This window comes from Leiobunum rupestre, chromosome 1 (assembly GCF_980474605.1).
Source record: "Leiobunum rupestre chromosome 1, qqLeiRupe1.1.hap1, whole genome shotgun sequence".
Classification (NCBI taxonomy): Eukaryota; Metazoa; Arthropoda; class Arachnida; order Opiliones; family Sclerosomatidae; genus Leiobunum; species Leiobunum rupestre.
Genome location: NC_143384.1, coordinates 70,314,229 through 70,338,403, shown reverse-complemented (window position 1 = coordinate 70,338,403; position 24,175 = coordinate 70,314,229).

Sequence of the window (24,175 nt, the reverse complement as noted above, 5' to 3'; positions counted from 1 at the left end):
ACAAATCACTACAGAAGCGTTTCGGCGTCATTTTTAACCTTCCGAAACTTGAAAACCATGAAATAAAATCAGTTTCTAAAATAATAACAGATTATTACCCCAAAGATATTGAACCTGAACTTTTTCACGAACTTCTTCAGTTTAAGGGATCACTTTCTGCACTAGAAATAAAAACTGAATATTTAAATGCTCAAGAACTATTAAAAATGTTAACTGACAAGAAATTAGATTGCGCATTTCCTAATATCGAGATAGTGTTACGGTTATATCTTTGCTTGCCGTGTTCTAACTGTTCTGGGGAGCGGTCTTTTCGCAAGAAGACTTAGTTCTTTAGCTCTACTTGCTATAGAAACGAATTTATTAAACCAAATCAGTTGGGAGGAGACAATAAATATATTTGCTAAATCTAAAGCTAGAAAAGCAGCATTTTAAAATAAAAGTACCATTTAAACGAGTTACTTTCAGTCTGCCTGTATTTTCTTAAAAGTTAAATTAAACGTACGCATTATGCCTAATAAATGCGCTGTAATTAAATTATTTAATAAATAAATAAGAATCTTTGATATTAAATTAGTCTATCAAACACAGGGGCGTACCGAAGAGGGGAGCTGGGGGGGAGCTGGGGTTTTGACAACCCTATTTGAATGGTTTTTTTCAGAGAAATTTCCGAGGGGGGGGTTACCGTTTTGCCAAGCGGGCCTCGATTTGCTAACTCTCCAAACTATTGGGGGGGGGGGAAGCTCCCCCCTTGCCCCCCCCTAAGGGTACGCCTCAAACACGTTACTTCAATTGGTATCCAAGCGGTTTCACTCGGAACATAAACGAAATGCTAAGTTTGGCACCCCCTTCGCTCCTCGGGTTCCGGGTTCCAGTAAGCGCCCACTCCGAAATTGCCTTTTTTCGACGATTATTTAGCGAATGATATAATTTTTTATTTTTTTTTATTGGACGTGTATAAAACGAATGATTAAGGTAAGCCACGCACGCAATTAAATTGGAACTTTCACGATAGTACCAAGTTACAAGTTAGTTTAACGGGATTTCTAAAATTCACTAGAGAAACTTAGACCAAAATGAGATCACCAGGATTTCAGATATGACAATCTCTGGGAACATTATCTTCAATATATTAAGATGGACGTGATGAACAACTTCAGGGCACTGACAGACCTTATAATTAACTGTTAAAGTAGGGACCAGAGCGAGATCAGCAAGAACTCAAATAACAATCTTTCGCAATAAATATAACTTATCTTTAAATAATTGGTAATGATACGAAATATTCAAAGACGCTGATATTTCCAGCTTAATAATTAGTGACTTACTTGACGGACATATTTATGCAATAATAGGGATTAAGGGAACTAAGTTTTTAACCCACTACTAGTGATAGTGAAAATGTGCCTTTGACCTAAGGCTCGATTTCCACTAGCGTACAAAGTTTTTAGGCGTGTATGTAAATTAAATATTGGGTGCGCAACTAAAAACAAACCTTAATTAAATTTATTGAGGCATTTTCCCCTTTTGAAAACCAGTCTATTTGCCTGCACCGGTTCTAACCTTGGCGGTGAAGAACGATTAGCAAGCACGTCCGGCATTATTTCAAAACTAAACACTTTCTAAATGGAAGCCAAATATTACCCTGAATAATTAAGATCGTGACGTCTCCATCAAATTATCAACAAACAATTTGGAACAATTAAACAATCAAATGTTAAAACAGGTCTCCTATCACTGGAAAATTTTCTGAAACCTAAAAACCGTTCGAAGAACAACTTAAGAACGCAATTAACGTAAATAAATAAGAGCACCTGACAACTGTTGAACATAGTTTCAATGTTTATTAGATGTAACATTATGTAAAAGAGACGCACTCTGCGTGCATTCTATAGGTGTCTACAGGGCTTCTTTTGGAAACATCTGTAGAACGAGATCGTAACCAAATTGAAGCCTCGGAAATGACTAAAGAACAACTGACATCTATGGAGCGCCAAATGTAGCACGTAATGGAACATTAGAAGAACAATTGAGAAACGCTTGCCAAAGGCAAAATAAATAATGGTGAAATCTATTTACCTCGCACGTTTCGTTACTGTTCAGTGAGAGAGGAGTTTTGACCAAAATATGTATATAAAGTCCCTTGTAACAAAAGAAATAAGCAAAAGCCGAAAACGTCTAAGGATTTATGGGTAAGGCTTAAATGCCTTAAAACAAAACTAACAGAAAATTACATTCATATAAAAATATAAGGACTCCAATCTAAAATGTATTCATTCTAACAATTAAGGTAATTACTTGGTTTTTTAAACATGTCAGGTACCAAAATTATGAAAATTTGCATTTTCTTTCTTATAAAGCGAACAAAATATTATGTGCCTTATAACAAAGTAAAAAATGGACCAAATCTTATGTGCCTTATTACAAAGTAAAAAATGGACCAAATCTTATGTGCCTTATTACAAAGTAAAAAATTGACCAAATCTTGTGTGACCTATTACAAATTTAAAAATAGACGAAATCTTATGTGCCTTATTACAAATTTAAAAATCGACCAAATCTTATGTGCATTCTTACAAAGTTAAAAATAGACCAACTCTTATGCACCTTCTTACAAAGTTAAAAATAAACCAACTCTTATGTGCCTTATTACAAAATTAAAAATCGATCAAATCTTATGTGCCTTATTACAAATTTAAAAATCGACCAAATCTTATGTGCCTTCTTACAAAGTTAAAAATAGACCAACTCTTATGCACCTTTTTACAAAGTTAAAAATAGACCAACTCTTATGTGCCTTATTACAAAATTAAAAATCGATCAAATCTTATGTGCCTTATTACAAAGTGAAAAATAGACTAACTCTTTTGTGCCTTATTACTGTTGAAGTTTGCAACATAGCAGGCAAAGCGCGACCGAAAAATAATCAAACCAAGTTTAAAAGAAACGAAACTGGTTTAATTTAATTAAAGTAATTAGCAAGAGATAATACAAGTGACATTAGAGACCAAGCAAATGAGCTAACTATTCTAAATACGCACGAAGCGAGTATACATGTATCGGTTAAAAAGTAATTAGATAAGGTTATTACATACAAAAGATATCGGAACAAATAAACAGATTGCTGCTTCGCTATGGCTACCAGCTCGGCTTCGGTGGTGGATAGAGCGACAGATTGCTGTTTCCGACTGGCCCAAGTGACTGGAGTGGAGCTTGCCCTGATTCGTGATGTAGTTTGACGTTGAAGAATATGTTTCTATGCTGCAACGCTCTGGATTAAACGACTATCTATAGTCCACAGTACATCATTGAGCTGCGGAACGTAGATTATATAGCCATCTACATCACTTTCGTACAGTGGCGTCACCAGGATTTCAAAACTGGTGGCGCTTTAGCCATAAGCACTGGTCAGGGGCGTCTCTTTGAGTGATATGGGACTCCCTAAAAGCTTTATAAAGCTGAAACGTTGAGGCTGACTAGGAAAAATAAAATTTTTGATACCCATTTTTATTTTGAAGAAACTTTTCGCCAAGTGAATTGGAAAGATTCTGAATTTTAGGAGGCACTTTTCGGAAATTTTAGGTGGCGCTTCAGAATTTTTTAAGGTGGCTCAAGCGCCGCCTAAAACACCCTAGCGACGCCACTGCTTTCGTATCCAACGAGAAGTCCCTTGTAAGCCTACTTTGACAGCTTTCTTCTTTTCTCTTTCAGAATATGCACGAAGTATTCGGTTCCAAAAACGCAGAGATGGTTCATCGACGGAAATTGGCTTTTCGGTACACAGATCGCACGGAGTTTTCCCAGGAATTCGTGTCGGTGCTGAGTGATTCTAAATATAGGATGTCGTGTTAACGGCTTCAGCCCAAAACTTTGAGTTAGTCCAGGCTTTGAATGTAAAATGGCTCTGAGGGTTTCCATGATCGTTCGATTATCTCTCTCTCTCTCTCTCTCTCTCACTCAGCGACTACATTCTGCTCGAGCGTGTAACGCATTGTCTTGCGATGATTGAGACCCTCCAGCGCTGTCATTTCATGTTACTCTTCGTTGACCTACTCTGTTCCGACGACCTCTGATTTCTATGCGACCCGTATGCCTGAAAATTCGTCCTGGAAGAGAAGGTAATAGCGCTTGCCTTAAAAATATGGCGTCGGTGATGGTTCCCAGAGGTCGGAATGAATTATTTCAACAGGCTTTGTTGCTTTCTCCAATCGGGTCCCAAAGCTGTGTCTCGTTATTTTTCTGTAGATACAGCCTTTACAGAGCTTATCAGTCTTCTGTGCAACGACTTCATATCCGAGTCTTTTCAGCGTAGCTGCTACATGACGTTTATCTTCGTGCCCCAGTCTTTCATGCCAAGTCTGAAGATCTGCTATTTGGTCAAGATAAGCAGAATTTAACGGCTGCTCTACCTTGATGTCCAGTTTATACAGACTTTCAACTGTTCCAGGCAGACAGAGACATTTCTTGCCGTTGTGTATTCTCGTAGAAACCACACGATTTTTCCGTGGCTTTGAACTCCAAATTGGTGTTCGCTTCATGACGCTTTTTAGAGAGAAAACGTAACATGCGAAAACATTGATATGCCATGGATTGTTGAGGATTTCTCGACAGAGCTTCTTCCCGATTCGAAACTGAATTCTGATGTCTCCTTCACCATCTGCTGTCATCTAAGCTTTATCTCCAATCTGAAGAGTTGCCTGGTTATCAAACTTTCGGAACTGATGCATTTTGTGGCGTCATTCGTAATGTGGTGTGTGGCTCCAGAGTCAAAATATCAATAATCTTTTGATTTAGTGCATGCAGCCGGGCCATTTTCTGCGAAGAAACCTCCACGATTATTGTAGCTGCGATTTTCTCGGGTACTTTTGCCGTCTGGCATTCTCTTAGACTCCGAACAGTTCTTAGAGATGTGCTCAAACTTATGGCAGCTATATTATCGGAACCGGCTTCTTCGTTTGTGGTAACTTTTCTCACTCTCTGAGGATGATTCCATTTTCTTCGTACTGAAATGACCAGATTTTCTGGCTAACAACCCGGATGACTCCACGAAAGCGTTGTCATTCCGTGTGGCACGCCAGTTCCAGCTCTGCTTCCCCCCCTGGTAGGTTGAATCATAACATTCCAAACTCTCGTCACTCATCTTGTGGCAGCGACTCAAATATACAGGCGATGATTATACAATCATCCAATGAAACGTGTTTCTCCTTTTCGCGGTCATCAGGATGTCTGCCTACAAGGAACGCATTTGGGTGAGATGTTTGGCCATGTCAACCTCTAGAGGTTTCGTGCCTCGCATTAGTCGAGCAAGAAGTTTCCGGACTTTTGTTCGAAAATCTCCATTAGCTTGTCCCTCATTTCTTTGGGCGTCTCGCAATTGGAAATTATTTTCTGGACCTTGACTGATAGTGCTGACCAAATAACTGAACTCTACTTGATATTTCTTTAACGCAGCCGGATATGGCTCTTCAGTTTTGGTAGTAATTATTGGTTCCGTCCTGGTAACATTTTCATACACGTCTCGTATCATCAAGACATCGGTGACTTGTCTCTTCCAACTACGCCAATTCTCCGGACCTAACAAGTGGTCAATGTCACGACATAGGAGATCGTCCATCGTAGAAAACAAGAAACCAGGATACCCTTGAGACCAGGAAATTTTAGCGGATCATCCCAGATGGCGTGGCGCAGTGAAAGCTTGCTGGTCCCAGAACCTGTTGAAGTGCGACGGAAAATGGGGAAGCCAAGTTTAAAAGAAATGAAACTGGTTTAATTTAATTGAAGTAATTAGCAAGAGGTAATTAGCAAGAGGTAATAAACAAGAGGTAATTAGCAAGAGTTAATAAGCAAGATGTAATTATCAAGAGGTAATAAGAAAGAGGTAATAAGCAAGAGGTAATTAGCAAGAGGTAATAAGAAAGAGGTAATTAGCAAGAGGTAATAAACAAGAGGTAATTAGCAAGAGTTAATAAGCAAGATGTAATTATCAAGAGGTAATAAGCAAGATGTAATTATCAAGAGGTAATAAGAAAGAGGTAATAAGCAAGAGGTAATTATACAGAGGTAATTAGCAAGAGGTAATTAGCAAGAGGTAATTAGCAAGAGGTAATTAGCAAGAGGTAATTAGCAAGAGGTAATTAGCAAGAGGTAATTAGCAAGAGGTAATAAGAAAGAGGTAATTATCAAGAGGTAATATGAAAGAGGTAATAAGCAAGAGGTAATTAGCCAGAGGTAATTAGAAAGTGGTAATTAGCAAGTGGAAATTAGCAAAAGGTAATGGGCGAAAGGTAATTAGAAAAAGGAAATTAGCAAAAGGTAATTAGCAAAAGGAAATTAGCAAGAGGTAATTAACAAGAGGTTATTAGCAAGAGGGAATAAGCAACAGGTAGTACAATATCTAATTTATATTAAAAAGATATCAGAACTAATAATTGAATTATTATTGCAATAATAAAATGTAACCTATCACAAAGTTATAAATACTGACAAAAATGACGTTACATCCAAGAACTTGAAAAACTATTCTTAATTTACCATATTGGGGTATTTCTTTCTTAAGTCTTATTTAAATTTTGTGACTGTAGAGATTGATACTAATCGTACAAGTTAAAATTTTCGGGGCAATTTACTAATATTATGATATTATGGTAACCAAATGAAACTTGTCTCATAAGCCTATCGCTTCTAGGCTGCTGAATTTAGTGAAGTTACGTCGAAACGCTGGTCATTTATAATCTGCCGGGTAATTTCATTTAACTTGGATTTAGTTTAATACTTTACTGAAGTAATAGCCCGCCACTATTATGTGACTGAACACCGTTTAGTGAGCGAAAATTTAAGTGCATGAGGTCAAATAAATATTTGGCAAACTTTCACTGCCTCTTGGTTCATGCAATGAAATGAATTACAATTAAAGTGCCGTTTAAAATACAATATAAAATTTGAAAACCAAGTTGAAGAATAACCACAAGTATCGATAAATATAGCGATACGTATAAATATAAATATATTGAAGGTGTCAAAATGACTTCAACGAAATGTTGTAAAGAAACAATTTTTGAATGAAATACGTATATGGAGAATCGAGTTTGTTCAGAATTATTTTATTTTTACAAATTTAATTGTTTTACAAGTTATTACACACTTTGCAAAAGCGCTATGCCACGAACTATGAATTAGTGAGTTACAATATTTATCACACAAGTAAATGAAAATTATGTAAACTAAATCAAATTAACAATTAAAAAATAATCATTTAAAATTTTACATCTTTAACAGTGCCATGTAAATTTAATTCTAGAAAAAACATTTTATAAATGAATGATTTTTAAAATGGCATATATTTAAAAATTAATAAATAATTGTGATACTGTTCTTAAAGCTAATTTAAATGTTAAACCCATTCTTTTTGTCAGTAAATTTAAGTAAAATTTTATAAATATAAATCCAAGATATTTAAATGACATTTTTTATGGCACATTGATAATTTTGATTATTGTTAAGATTAAGCAAATTTGTAAATGAACTTTTTTTCAAAATTGCGCCAGACCTAAACTTTAAGCGTCATATAGGCACTTGCCTTAGTTGCCTAAGCTGCTTGATGAATCTAATGCCTAATTTGCCTATTGCTTCAAATTGATTCTACTATAACAGTTTTGGCCGATTCTACAGGTGCCTTCACAGCACAATGATCATGCATAATAGTCCCCTACAGGCTAATACCCAACGCACAAGCCAAATCACCTAACCACTCCTAATCCCATTATTACAGTCTGGTCCGGTTATATATTGCGTAGCAGAGTGGTGTCAACCAGTATTTATGGAAAGAGGAAACGGAAGAAATCGGGGAAATCAATTTTAACCAGTGGGGAGATAATATATAACATCTATGTAGAAGGAATTGTTCATCTACTCCCACAAGCTAGGATCGAACCCGGCTCCTAGTGCTGCACATATTTATATATAATATATATTAATGTCAAAACAAAATAAGCCAAAAACCGTGAAATAGTGTTTCCAACCTATTCTCAGATAACAGTTTAGTTATTTGACCGAAAGAAATAGTTACGATTGTGTAAATATCAGACTACCTCCATCAGATCAGTTCCCAGGTAGCAAAAACACGTGTATTTATAGTGGAATTTTCGTATTTTTCGTGGATAATACGTGTTTGAAAATTACACACGTGTAGAAAACGTAGAATTTAGGGTTAATAGCTCACGAAATACAGTTCGTACGTATTTACACACGTAGCGATTGATGAATATACACGTGGACGGTTGGTTTATGCACACGTAGACGGTCGGTGTATGCACACGTGGACGGTCGGTGTATATACACGTGGACGGTCGGTGTATGCACACATGCGAAAAACGTTATTAAATCGTGCTGAAACACGTGTTTGAGGGTGACAGGCTCGCCGTTTTCCCCACGTGAATTCCACACGTGTACCGCACTATCATATTACTCGTGTTTAACACGTGTTTTTGCTAACCTGGGTTTATATGGATCAAAATGCAAACCAGCTAGATTAAACCGGAAACTAATCAGGATTCATTGCAAACCGACTGACGGGAAGTAACCAAATTTCAATTTATCACATCCCCTTATTAAAATCATTCCGGAATTGTAATAACCTCTCCGAGGGGACATGAATTGACATTTTAATTCAAGGTCATGGAAATTTGCGTTGTCTAGTGAGACCCTGCACGTTCTATATGCCCTGAAATTCAAATGGCCGGATCCTCTGCTATAAGAGCTTTTTTGCGCTTTGAGGTTCAGTCTATTCACATCCGCTTTCTGAGAAAACTAAAATATTCTGAATTTGAAAAGCTGAGCCATCATTGTTGGGAAATTGTTAGTCTTGTTCCGTTGTTGGCGTTTTTTCTCTTTTCTTTTTTAGGTGAATGAAAGCGCGTGAGTTCGACCAAGATGGCCACGGTTGAAAGAGAAATTCCCCAAAGCCACACTTGGAAAATGGACGCCAGAAAGTGGAGAGTGGTCTTCTTGGGAGGGATTCGGGAGTCGCCCTTGACCAGAAACGTCCGATAACGATACTCCTCCTGGATATCGTAAGGCCGATTTTGTTTCGTCTCTACATAACGCGACACTCTGGAACAGTTTAATCATTGATCAGTTATTGCTCTATAGATTGAGTGAACTTGATGTGATTATCTATTGTCTCAATTTAAGAGCATTGATCAACCATCATTGTATATTATTTGTATGTATGCGTGTGGACTGCTATACATTTCGGTGCAGAAAAAACGAATTTATCATTCCTACTTAAAAGTGTAATTTAAACTGTTGACAAAATTTTAATTACAATTATATTTCTCAGTCAATGATGGAAATTTTGAAACATTCATACTCAGCTCACACATGGATCGTGCCTTTTCACATTCTTTTGATAATTTTAATTTGTAAAAATGCAATGCACTCTCAAAACTTCTTTATTCAAAAGAATTCTAACACAAACCTTCAGCCCTAAATTTCAAAACCAACTAACTCTCCCCTTAAACTAAAATATAATTTTTACCTTATTAATATGATTACTTTAACTTCTAAAGACAACAATAATGCTAGAGTAGCAGTTCATTCGTGACACCAAGGGTATTTATATGATCATTTTACCGGTAATTGACCGCCTCCTTGACCGACGATGGAAGTCGGTTGGACAGAGTGACGTGATAAAACATCTCCATATACTCTTCTTTTCCCTGATAAATATTCTCGCACTTTTTGTGCTCAGACTTCCACAAGTTTAACCTCAGAAAATTGCGGAAAAATTGAGTGATGGTGAAAACGGCTGCCTGGCTCCAAACAATCCAATGCTCAAGTGGTTTCGCTCTTTTAGCAAATTCTGTCCTTTCTTGAAGTGTGTATTTGTTCTGTGAAGAAAGGTACTCTTATTATCAAAAGTGTATAACTGGTATCTTATGGAAGAAGAGTTCATCATCCTAATTTACTGTATATGAAGGAAATCCATTTATCACACCCACTTTAGTCATAACACGAAGCTGGGAAAAAGGAAAGCGTACATCAAATTTACATTTTAAAGAAGACATGAATAAAACCGACTACAATCAAAAGGTAAATTTACCTTAAGGGAGATGAAACTGTAAGGGGAGATGAAACTGTAAGGGGAGATGAAACTGTAAGGGGAGATGAAACTGTTAAGGGAGATGAAACTGTAAGGGGAGAGGAAACTGTAAGGGGAGATGAAACTGTAAGGGGAGAGGAAACTGTAAGGGGAGATGAAACTGTAAGGGGAGATGAAACTGTAAGGGGAGATGAAACTGTTAGGGGAGATGAAATTGTTAGGAGAGATGAAATTGTTAGGGGAGATGAAACGGTTAGGGGATATGAAAATATAAGGGGAGATGAAACTGTAAGGGGAGATGAAACTGTAAGGGGAGATGAAACTGTAAGGGGAGATGAAATTGTTAGGGGAGATGAAATTGTTAGGGGAGATGAAATTGTTAGGGGAGATGAAATTGTTAGGGGAGATGAAATTGTTAGGGGAGATGAAATTGTTAGGGGAGATGAAACGGGTAGGGGATATGAAAATATAAGGGGAGATGAAACTGTAAGGGGAGATGAAACTGTAAGGGGAGATGAAACTGTAAGGGGAGATGAAACTGTTAGGGGAGATAAAACTGTAAGGGGAGAGGAAACTGTAAGGGGAGATGAAACTGTAAGGGGAGATGAAACTGTAAGGGGAGATGAAACTGTTAGGGGAGATGAAATTGTAAGGGGAGATGAAACTGTAGGGGAGATGAAACGGTTAGGGGATATGAAAATATAAGGGGAGATGAAACTGTAAGGGGAGATGAAACTGTAAGGGGAGATGAAACTGTAAGGGGAGATGAAACTGTAAGGGGAGATGAAACTGTAAGGGGAGATGAAACTGTAAGGGGAGATGAAACTGTAAGGGGAGATGAAACTGTAAGGGGAGATGAAACTGTAAGGGGAGATGAAACTGTAGGGGAGATGAAACTGTAGGGGAGATGAAACTGTAAGGGGAGATGAAACTGTAAGGGGAGATGAAACTGTAAGGGGAGATGAAACTGTAAGGGGAGATGAAACTGTAAGGGGAGATGAAACTGTAAGGGGAGATGAAACTGTAAGGGGAGATGAAACTGTAAGGGGAGATGAAACTGTAAGGGGAGATGAAACTGTAGGGGAGATGAAACTGTAAGGGGAGATGAAACTGTAAGGGGAGATGAAACTGTAAGGGGAGAAGAAACTGTAAGGGGAGATGAAACTGTAAGGGGAGATGAAACTGTAAGGGGAGATGAAACTGTTAGGGGAGATGAAACTGTTAGGGGAGATGAAACTGTAAGGGGAGATGAAACTGTAAGGGGAGAAGAAACTGTAAGGGGAGATGAAACTCTAAGGGGAGATGAAACTGTTAGGGGATATGAAACTGTAAGGGGAGATGAAACTGTAAGGGGAGATGAAACTGTTAGGGGATATGAAACTGTAAGGGGAGATGAAACTGTAAGGGGAGATGAAACTGTAAGGGGAGATGAAACTGTTAGGGGAGATGAAACTGTAAGGGGAGATGAAACTGTAAGGGGAGATGAAACTGTAAGGGGAGATGAAACTGTAAGGGGAGAAGAAACTGTAAGGGGAGATGAAACTGTTAGGGGAGATGAAACTGTTAGGGGAGATGAAACTGTAAGAGGAGATGAAACTGTAAGGGGAGATGAAACTGTAAGGGGAGATGAAACTGTAAGGGGAGAAGAAACTGTAAGGGGAGATGAAACTGTAAGAGGAGATGAAACTGTAAGGGGAGATGAAACTGTAAGGGGAGATGAAACTGTAGGGGAGATGAAACTGTAAGGGGAGAAGAAACTGTAAGGGGAGATGAAACTGTAAGGGGAGATGAAACTGTTAGGGGAGATGAAACTGTAAGGGGAGATGAAACTGTAAGGGGAGATGAAACTGTAAGGGGAGATGAAACTGTAAGGGGAGGTGAAACTGTAAGGGGAGGTGAAACTGTAAGGGGAGGTGAAACTATAGCTTAGGTGGTGCGGTGAGGGGGATTGGGAGAATTTTGCTACACTAGGTAACGTAGATCCTAATTTTGATTTCTCCCGCGCCTGTCTAGTGCTGAATACATGTACCGTTATGCTCAATTCAAACTTAGGGGAGGCCTTGATAGGCTTATGATATATTAGCTATATCAGTTTCGCACTCTTTCTAACTTTTAGTTTTCAAGAGGACACGATTTATTAAATTCCGTGTTTTTTTAATACCAATATGTTTTTGCAATAATTTATTCAGCTAAAAGGATAATAAGTAGTCAGCACCCAGTCCACCACGTGATTACAAAAAGAAAAAACTACACCTTCCACCTTTCGTCATGTAATTATTCCTTCCTTTTCCCGGTAGGGGGACGGCATCGTGATAATAAAGGCTATAGTTGCTGCTCGGTTAACACGAGTTAATTCTTGATTTAGGAAAATAGAATGGTCCGTTATAATAAAGTTTACAGCACCAACAGACATAATGTCGCCGTTAAAACAAAACCACGTAACTTGAGATACGTGGTTTTGTAAAAATTGACATTTTTAGATTCTACACTCCAATTTACGTATATAACATTAAAAACATTAAGAGGTTGCAATTGAATTTCTTTTTTTAAACCGAGAAAACATTTAAACGTATCTTTCATATTCACAACGCATTTCGCGCAAAAGCACGTATCTCGCTTATTTTCAGCTCCTATCTCACTTCATGACGCAAAACCACGTATCTCTAAAAATTCCCCTTTAAAAAAATATTTTTAAATTAAAATCCTCATAAATTTAATATTGAAACGAAATTATTTAGCTATAAAATTAACTCGCGTGTAAAAACCTAACACGCGATTTCACAAGTCCCTGCAAAATTAAAAATACATTTTTCTCAAAAAGGCCACCGAAAAGATACGTGGTTTTGTTTTAACGGCGACGATAATTGCTCTACCAGGTTTGAGGATTTTTCTTCACTAATCAAAGTTGAAACAAATTATTTAAAAAAGTATTTAGATTGAAGACAATTCTATCTCAAAATATAGGATTTCTTCAAAGATAATTGGAAATTGTAGGTAAACTGATTTCAGGTACTATTTACAGAATTAAGCAACAGTCGATAAGACAGTAGGTGGTTTCTTTTCGATTGTTCCGGGATTTCAGAGTAGGGTAAGAAGAGTAAGGCTATGACGTCATTTTACTCCGATTGTGTGGTGACGAATAGTTCGAGTTGGGATAAAAACGTTTTTCCAAAATGACGGCCCTTGGCCTTTTCGGCAAATAAATTCTGGCAAGCAGACGACAAAATACGATTTACTCCTTTACACCTCCTTTTCAGAAGGAGTAAAAAGAGTAGCCCTAATACTCAGGATCAAGCGAATTGGGCAGAGTAATTTTGATCCCTGTTTTAGAGTAAAAAGAGTACACCTTTAGTCCGAGAACAGGTGAAAAGAAACTTGGTCTAAATTGCCCTCGTCTACATATAGCCCAAACAGCCATTTAATAAACCCGGTCCTTGTCTCCATAACTAACCCTAACTAAAGTTTGAACCCCATACGATCTTTCAATGTGTATACTTTCTCTATTTCGCATTCCTCAAATCCGTGTTTAGGGTGTCTTCTATGGGCCCGATAAACCATCCTCTCGTAAAAGATAAATGGTGCAAATATTTCTAGTGATCAGTACAGATTTAAGTAGTACTTTACCGAAATAACGTTCAAGCTATTTGAAGAGTAGATACTATTAATGTCTGTTCTCGCTAGAAGTTGCTGGAGAGTATCGATGTATTGAATTTTGGCCGTAGCGAGCTCCCCCTTCATATTGCACAAGTACATCCGGTTCAGGAGGAAACCAGCCCCCAACAACCATCCGCTGAGGAGAAATCGCCAAGACGTCTGCCCACTGTTTGAACCTTTGATGGCTGTTTCACTCAGAGCTAAGATCATGACGGAATATAAGACTTTACATTTCAAGAAGAACAAAAAAACTTAAAAACAGTGCGAGGGAGACAAGACAACTTATTTATTGATATTTCGACGTTACTTAGAGTGCAAATGAGATATCCGTATTAGCCAAAAGAGAATCGGTCTGTTAGTTTCGTTACGCAGTTGGTCCAACCCATTTTAGGGACGGCATTTAATCGTTTTTGCGAATCAAGTGGATTGTTTTAACAATGGTTCGTGCCTTCAAATGTAAACATAAATGTACCGGGGCCTTCATGTTTGGTACGTGAAAGGGTTATTGAGCTAGCAAGCTTGCCAATGACCCACTTCGGAGAGGAAGGAGTCGAGTCGTGTAACTTGGAAAATGTAAATTTTATAAGTTCGCACATGCCTAACCATAGCAATTAACATTTGCATGTGCCAAATTTAAATAGTACTGCACATTCAGTAGATACACTAAATAATTCTATTGGCAAGGCAATTGGTAAGTTGTTCATTAATTTGTTGATTTTGCAAAATTTTCATTTAAATATTAGTATGCATCATCTTTATGTACAGATATTGCAGCAGAGCAGAATAACCCGAATGATGAGGAGACTGAATGTGGCAATGAGCAGGCAAATAGGCAAAGCAAAAAAAGAAGTAACTAATTTTTAATTTAGAGGGAAAATTGAAATTAAAGATATCTTTCAGCTGATTTTCCAGCTTGGGGGGGGGGGGCTGAATATAGGGTAATGTATTCATCAAGTGTTGCTACCTTCCAAAATAATATCCTCGCTACACTACTGCTTAGATCCAAGAAAACTTTTTTTTTTCTCATTAGAGCGAAATGTTAGACTTGTAAACAATGAAAACTTTGAACACGCAACAACCACTTTGAAAGATATGGAAAGTAAGAAAGCTGAATTTTTAAAGGGTATTCAAACTGCACTGGAAGTAAGAAATGTAATTGAACGTGAAAAAGCTAGCTCTTTGAATAGAATAGCTTCAGCTTTAGATTGCAATTTATACAAAGTATTAAAAAAATTATTTCATCGAAAGCGCCTGACAAGGTGTTCTCTTAAAGCTTGACCACCACGTAGCCAATTTTCATTAGGTTGAGGTTGATAGCTTGGAACATTAACAACTAAGGCCCTGCGCTCCCTACGAATTTGCTTCCTCTGCCTCCTTCTTGCATCTAAAACTTCATCATCGCTATCGCTAGATGTAAAATCATCATCCGAGTCTCTGTGGTTAGCATCTCTCCGCATGTTATGTAGAGTGCAGCATGCCACAATTATTCGAGCTGCCGCAGTTGGATGATAGTGTAGGGTGCGGTGCAAAAGGAGACATCTAAACACCAGCTTTAATATTCCTATTGTGCATTCCACTAATTGCCTGGTTTTACTTAAAGCTTCATCAAATCTTTCTTCCGGGCTTCCATTGGGGGTGTGCGTTATTGGCGTCATTAGCCAAGGTCTCAGAGGGTAGCCACTGTCCCCTTTAATAATTACAAAATGGTTAACAGTAAAACCAACAAGTAAACCAAGTTCAAATATTAAATATAACCAATAAGTCAAGAGTTATTTCGTCCATTTAAATAAGTGAGTTCTAAGTATGTTGAAACTTGCGACATCCGAAATACATGATAATCATGGGAGGATCCAGGAAATTTGGCATTAATATTTAAAATTTTCTGTTTATAGTCACAAATCTAAATAAAGTTAAAACATAGATTTTCTAGAAATTTTAGAATGTTACATATTTATATTATTGTAACCTTACAATTTGAACGTTCAAAAAGTGAAATCCTTTCCGGTTGACTAACAAATATTCTATCAATTCTGTCTAGAATATATCGGAAAAATAAGGTATTTTCAAGACTAACACGTGCAGCTGTTGATTGGCTTAAAAAGCGTCTGGAAAAAGCTTGGTACGCTTGAGGCATACTCTTAACGTTGTTTCGTATCTCAACCTAATTATTACAAGTACTTATTCCAAACCTTATTATGAGGTTGGAAACTAGGGTAGTGGTATTTTGCCGCCTTTGTTCAAAGAAACTGTGAAATTCGTATTTGAAACCCCTCCTGAATGTGAATCAAATATATTCATATATTTTTAAATGGTGCCCCGCCGTGAACTATCCTATTGGTTTCTCTCTACTACCAGTGGCGGATTAACCAATGGGCTGAGTAGGCTTACGCCTATAGGTCCGCAACTTGCCAAACGGTAGGGCCCCAGACAGAGGGTCCCTAATAAATCTTAAGCCTAGGGGCCCGCGTGGTCATTGATGATTGATCCTCCACTGACTACTACGGATATTAAACAGACCTTCTAAGGAAGATGGGTAGTTAACTTTTTACACCCTCGTTCGTCTGAATTTGGTAGTCAAAAAAACTTCCGAAGTATTAATATGTTTAGCTTTCAGTAATGTTGCTTGTTAAATCTTAAAGTTAAATACTGTTTACTTACGGTTCAAGACGAGGTGCGAGTAATAGAAGAAACAGCTGTCCCAAATCCTCTTCAGAATGGTCTCACATCTTCTTCTTTTCCCATTGGATGCCATTGCCGTGACGAGAGAAATGGTCAAAGTGGACAGAAAGAGGATACTCCAAATGACGGACCCCAGGGCTTCGGGGGGCGTCAGAGCGTGGTCGTTCTCTCCTTGTCCATCCAAACAACTGTAGATGTGGTAGCCATACGAATCATATGCTTGAGTGAAATGCGCTTCTCTGACTCGCCATTGCAATCCGTAAATATTCCCTTGAAATTGCTCTGCATTTACATTCTGCACAAAAAGGATGAGTTCGAATTAAGGTTGCTTTTTTCGGAAATCCCGTTGAGGCCATTCATGGGCTCGTCTATTTTAGAACATCTCTGTTGCACTCACCCCATACTGAAGCCCCACATATTCTGCTTTAGACGTAATATTTGGGGGTTTTAATCTGGAAAGAAAAATCTCGATTAGTTTCATGGTACCAAGATTAAATATATATTAAAGGAGCAGGAACTGTAAAGAATTTCTCATTATCACTTGTTACCTTTAAATAATATCATTGATATCATTGTAAATAATATCAATTGATAAATATTTAAGATAATTGGTTATTAAGAGACAGAGTTCAGATTTCGCGGCAAACAGTAGACAATCTGTGCATTATGGAAAACGTAAATAATTAACTAATGGGATAGTGTTGACTGATTCATTTCCAGTAAATCTTTCTACGAATGTTCATGTCTTTCCTACAGAAGTGAAATATTTCTTTATTACCTGGTATTTGGGAAGTTTCGAAATACGTAACGCAAAATGAAGGTCGATGCTGTAAACACATCCGTATCTTTTTTCACAACACGTTCCAAATCCAATAGCGCTATCTATGAAGGTAAAAGCCAACTAAATAATTTAATTTTAAATTTCAAATTCCTTATCCTAAGTGCTCACTTGGATATCCACAACTTGACAAGATGGCGTAGCGTTCATTTTCGCTGTATTTTAAAACTCCCTTATCGCTTGTTTTATCTCAAATAGCTCAGTTTGAGATACACTCAGAAAACGTTCTTTGAAAATCGATTTTAAAAAGCCGATTTCTAAACACAAAATGTATGTTGCTAAGATGTGAACAATTAAACCAAGTGTATGTTAGAAAAAACAATATTATAAGAAAAACGTAAATATTGCAAAAATATGATAATTATGTATTTGTGAAATGGAAAATTTTAGATTAAAAAATTCCTAAAATGATTAAAAAATAATTAATTTTATGGAAATCACTTTTCATTGCGTTCTTTAAAGATCTCAGCTTTTGAATGCTAACCTTCAAACACTGATGTGTAAAGAATATCTTTTGTTAACTTTTCTCAACAGTGCTTTGAAATGCTATTTATACACAGTTCAGTAGAAAAAGACTTGTATTCTTGAAGAAAGCGGTCTGGTAATTTTGCTACAGCTGGGTACACGAGGAAACAATATTAAGTATGATCTGACCATAGAAAATGATTGTAGACCATTGGACCGAAATCCCATTCGTCCGAATGTACCATTCAACCGAATTCCAATCGACCGAAAACCGCGTTTGGCGCGGTTTTCATTCAATATACCGTTAGTGATACATATTTATATATCGTAGGTTACGTGACGATAGTATATCTAATTTGGACTGAACTATGTCTTAAATATTTATTATTTCGTACCGACGTGTATTTTTAGACCTTTTTCCCTTGAAATTTGATATTTTCGGGGTTTAATTTTGGAAAATAACCTTGATAAGACCCGACGTGAAATAGTTGCCTACCATATCTAACCTAACCCAACCTAACTTAACCTAACCTAACCTAACCTAACCTAACCCAACCCTACCTGAACTAACCTAACCTAACCTAACCTAACCTAACCTAACCCAACCTGAACTAACCTAACCTAACCTAACCCAACCTGAACTAACCTACCCGAAGTGAAAACGAACCAGATTTAAATTTCCCATTCAACTGAATCCCGCCATGTTGGGCTATAAACGAAAATACTTTTCGGTTCAATGGGATTCGGTCGAACGGGATTCGGTTCAATGGTATACAACCATAGAAAATATACAATAGTATAATATATCTCTAGTTTCTAAGTCTGTTGATTTGCGCATTTACACATTGTACGTGAGCCATAACATAATTGTTAGTTCATAGGCCTAGAACCGAGCCACGTCAGTAGTTTTCGCGGCCCTATAGGTAAAGTCTTACACCCGGGCCTCAAGGTTGCGTTGGATTGTTTCGCTATAATAACTATGAGCAAACCTACTTTTAGCATCAGGGCCCAAGTCAGTAACGCAATTCCTCATTCAAATGCAATACACTGTAGATCTAAAGGATTTTTTCACATTTTTTTCCTCTTCGTGTATTCTGGTTTATCGCAAAAGCTTGTTAGTGCTTTATCCGTCATATCAACCCACGGAACCTTGTTCACACGGCTACGTCGATAGGCTTGGAATATGGTGGGTGACAAATTTTAGCTACCGTTGGCCATGGAGCTTTACATTCTCAAATTTATATGTATGTATGTTATGTATATTAAACCAATAAATGTTTATGAATTATCTAGTTGAATCGTTAGTGGGTAATTCTTAAGATAATTATTTTTGTCATACTTAAAATTCCTATCAGCACTCACTTCGATTTCAACAATTTGAGCAGGATAATTTTAAATCTGCTCCAAACTCAAACGGTGTTGTCTTAGCAGCGTGATTGGATAAAGGAGTATTCACAATTGAAGCCAATGTCATTTTCTTCTCCACAATCCGTTTATTTATTCCAAATGATGTTTCTTACCGTACGCTTCATTGAACAACTACTTTGAGAATGATTTAACCTCGTTACCATGGTTTCAAAACCAAAATATTTAAAGGTTTACGGTTCCGTCAAAAAGGCAAATAGCGAAAACTTTCTTTAAATAGGAGCAACAAACACAAGGAGAACGCAGCTAGCCTTTAAACACGCTAACGAAGGGTTGTGTACGAATATCATTGGATGAGCGTCACGAGCCTTTACGATGAACGTTTTACGGGCGGGGGGGGGGGGGAGACAATTTCCGAATTTTACCCTTCCGACGGCAGCAGCCGCTACAGCGTCTAGCCAATAAAAAATGTACGCAAGAAAATCCACGATTTTTAACGGGCTGCGTTCTCCTTGTGTGGGGTGTTGTGTTTGTTGCTCCTAGCTTTAATAATATAAAAATCGACCAATTTACTTTGAACTATCTCAAGGAGGGGCTCACTTGATTGTTAGACACCTAAATCAGATATATTTTAAATGACGAAAATGTTAGAAATATAACTTTGTTGAATGAACAACACTTTTTTCGAGGCTTCGTTAGATCCTTCTAACGATTTAGCCCAAGCTGAAATGTAGAGTTTTCTTTTCTCCAAAACCGTTTGTAGCACTACTGATTACTCTATAGCAACATCTGCGTGAGATCTGTCTTTGCCGCGTATAGAACCATATTGTATCCGTGTTAACGAAGCATTTTTTCTTTTAAAGCCTTCATTGGGTCAACAGTCATGTAAGAGTAACGAAAACCATACACATGCTTTAACTGGGACTGCCAAATTAGACTGTCGACATTTATGAAAAACAAAAAGCTAGAGCAAAGTTGGACAACCACGACTTGGAATTCTACAATCTCAGACAGTAATTTAAATCGAGCAAAAACATACGCTTATCTGCTCATTATCTTCATTTTATTTTGGATTGGAAAGGAATATTCAACACTAGGATATTTATTCTTTGATAATTAGAAACTTACCACTTCACGTAGTAGCAGGTAATGACGATACAGTGAAAGACCTTTTTCTTCTAAATAGCACCTTCGAAAATGTTCAGTTGCCCGAAATAATAGTTTCAATTAATGAATAGTGATTCTGCAAACACCTTTTTAAATGTGGCTTCTTTGCCGGTCTGTTCTTGTAATTATACCGGACAGAAAGAGATTGGCACACTTACAATGTTCCTACATGTTTAGTCAAATGAAGGACTTTGAAAAACTACATCGAACGTCTAAGAATATTATTTATTCGTAATGAAACTGATTTTGGGCTAACATTTAAATTGCTATAGCTGTATAATATTAAATTTTAAAGCAAGGCAAATATTTCAAATATCAGCTTTCGTATGAGTTATTGTCTTTAGAGACCATTTAGTAACGAATTCATATCTTAACAATTTGGTGGAATTTCTGTTTAGTTCCTTGATTTCCTTCTTCGTCTTTGAATACTTTGTGATTGAAGCTCTTTAGTTTCCTGAACAAAACTGATCAGTTTCTGTTCGTAATTGGTAAAATATTTGCTCAATCTTATAAGGTTCAATAGACTGGTTATATGTTCAAAGTTGGCCTCATTATTATTTAAGTTCAACACTAATCTATGGCAAGTTGGTTGGTTTAATGTTAAAAGTTGGCTAGATTCGGATCAAAGTTGATCACTTATCTGATTCAAATTGGCCTTTTTATGGTTAAAATTTGAACATTTAAATTGATATGCAAATTAGCCCACGGAAAAACGTGTCGAAAATAAAATAAGGTTGAAAATATGTTCTATTTCACACGATTTTGCCAAGTGGTTTCCTTTTCTAACAGTGCAAGGGAAATTAGAGGAATTATTTATTGATAATTCGACGTTACTTAGAGTGCAAATGAAATATCCGCATTAGCAAAAAGACAGTCGGTCCGTTAGTTTCGTTACGCAGTCGGTCCAACCCATTTTAGGGTCGTCATTCAATCGTTTTTGCGAATCAAGTGGATTGTTTTACCAGTGGTACAAAAATATCAAGGTTTTTCGGCACAAAATAGTGCATTTTATGAGCTTTAATTTCGATAAAAAAAAATAGTCACATTCACTGTTTTACTTCCGATCAAAGGTTGGGTCGCCAAATTAACATTTAAGGATAACAAGTAATATTTCCAACACCTAAACAGCCGGTACTTTACTAATACAGTCCTAAATTTGGGGAATATAAATAGTGCAAAACCTGCCCCAAACTAATTTTCACCTGACATTTTGATGAGGTGTATCTAGTAGGGTTTTGAAAGATGTTTTAAATGCTCCTGGTTTATTAAATATTTAAACTCAACCATTAAATAATTTGATTTATCTATTTTTGACAAAGTTTAATTTTTAGACCAAAATAGTGAATCTGGATATAAATAAACATGAACTTCAGTCAACTAGTGGAGCGCGTGCACGAGCTATTTCGCCTTGGAACGTTTTCGAACCACTCACCACAATTTTGAAATTTTTATTTTACCCTTACCGTGCTATGGAAGATGCACAGTTTATTCCATGGGTCACGGTGTTAGTTCATTTTAGACTTCAGATACATGTATAACCTGTCCATAATATTTTATGATTTGGAAAACGAATTTTCTCTCACATTTCGCCACCTCTATAACTTTGCCTCCTTAACCACTTGTTAAAAAGACTCGCTCTTTAAGCACGTGTTCTTGGAATGCTAAACGATTTTTCTTAAACACCACCGGCCAAACGATACATCGAACTTTGGTTTGTTTTGCCGTGGGAACTTAAAAAAATAATGTGTAGCCCTGTCATAAAGCAAAACAGTTTTTCAATGGGCTTTCCTGTTCTAGATAGGAGACAACCACCACCAATCATTTTCTCGCAAATGTAGCCTGTTTCCCTAACAGTCTTTCCCTTTACTTCAGAGAGCTCTCTCGTTTTTTTGGGCCAACGCTGCCGGGGAAGGTAGGGATGACTCATCCTTGCTTGCGTGGTCTACTTTCGGAATAATTTTTATTTTTAAAGACAAGATCTATAGACCCTAAATTTCGTACGGTTATAAACATTTTCACTACAGAAAATTATATGTCATTGCCAATCAAATTTCGTGTTTTATGGTCTTACACTTCGCCTTAATTCGGCACCGAATTGACTCGAATAAGAGTTTACAATTTCTTATTTTAGGGATGCACAAACGGGACTTTGAAATTGAAAATGGTGATCTTAACTTAAAACATTGTGATGCTGACTTTGAAAATGGTGATCTTAACTTTAAAATTTTGAGGTCGACTTTGAAAATGGTGATCTTAACTCTAAAATTTTGAGGTCGACTTTGAAAGTGGTGATCTTAACTTTCACTTAAATATTCTCAAAAATACACTTAAATCTTCTAATAAAAATAACAACTATAAACAGGGTGACCTTGAAATTGGAATAATTTAAATTCTATCATATGCGTGGGTGCCTAAAATAACCAAATAGATTTATGATATTTACACCAATAACTTGAAGAAAATAAGTGTGAGAAGGGATCGGGGTTTCTCCTGAGGCGTCTTCTTGGCGACGACGGACAGCCAAAGAAAATAAGCTTTGTCTTGCATATCTTCGTATTGTTATCTCCACCGAATTATCTCCTGGTATTCGCAGCCCGTTTGCAATGGAGCCTAAGACATTTCAAGTGGATAGCCCAGTGGCCAAAAGTAGTCTCACAGTAAGCACTTCACCAACATGCTGTCCGAAATCAGTCAGCTATGTCTCGGTTAAGAAGCGAAAAATTAAGATTCCTCGATAGCGGAATCTTTATAAGGGGCCAACATGCTTCTCCATAGACTTTGAAAGCACTATTAATGCTATCAAAAACGTAAGCTTTTTTTCCACTTTTAAATTTTAAGCGATTTTCATGCCCAAGATTCAGTATTAGGGAGGCTAGCGATAGCTTAACGGGTTTGTTATTACTGTCAACTTAAAATATAAAACACTTCATAATCCCAAAAAATTACATGGTTTACTCGACAGTAGGTAAAAGCCTACCTATGGCTTTGCTTTATTGAAACATTTTTGACATGACGGCTTTACTTATAGGCTAGGAAGTCCATGAGCAATCCTGTTCCAAAGTTTAAAAATAAAATTTTTGGTCGGTACCGCCTTAAAAGTTTTAAATTTTCTCAGTGTTAATAAACGTATTATTTGTATATAAATTTGGTTGCGGTGCATTTAATTATACATAAATAATTATTAAAAAAATAACCATAATCTTGTTTAAATTAATTGTAATCCAACATTTAAAAATTTAAGCCTTTGCACTCCTGTACGTATACGGTAATAAATTTCTTATATAATCATTAATCATTCTGGTTCGATTAGTATTTACATTTTTAATGTAAGCTATCACATAGTACTAACTATTATTACTAAACATTTTTATTAAAGTTAATGGTTCATTTGGTTGAGCTGCGTTTAATAATCTGTACATTGTTTATTAAAATAACCATAATCTTTTTAAATTAATTTTATTTCACTTTTATAAACGTATGCCTACGCAGGCCTGAATGTAACACGGTAAGAGCTACAGTATCAAAAATTCCCAGTAAATTAATTATATAGTATCAATTATTATTATTAAGTATTTTAACCATTGTTAACTATTAGGGGCTTTACCGATTAATAAAATTTTGAAATTGGCGCTTCAAAGATAAAAATTAATATTTCATCTCTCATGGGCTATGATAAAGATAAGCACTTGATAAGTAGAGATGTGGGTTTAAGAAATATTTCGCTGGTGTGCTTGTATCTTGGATATATTGTTTTTACAAGCTTTTTGCCGCATCATTGTTATCGAAATAAACTATTGTACATAAATTGTAATAATTAGATAAGCGTTCTTGCAAGGATATTCATTGTCTATTTTTAATCAATATTACATTACAAAACTGATCTGTTACAACGTTTTTCCTTGTTCAGTTTT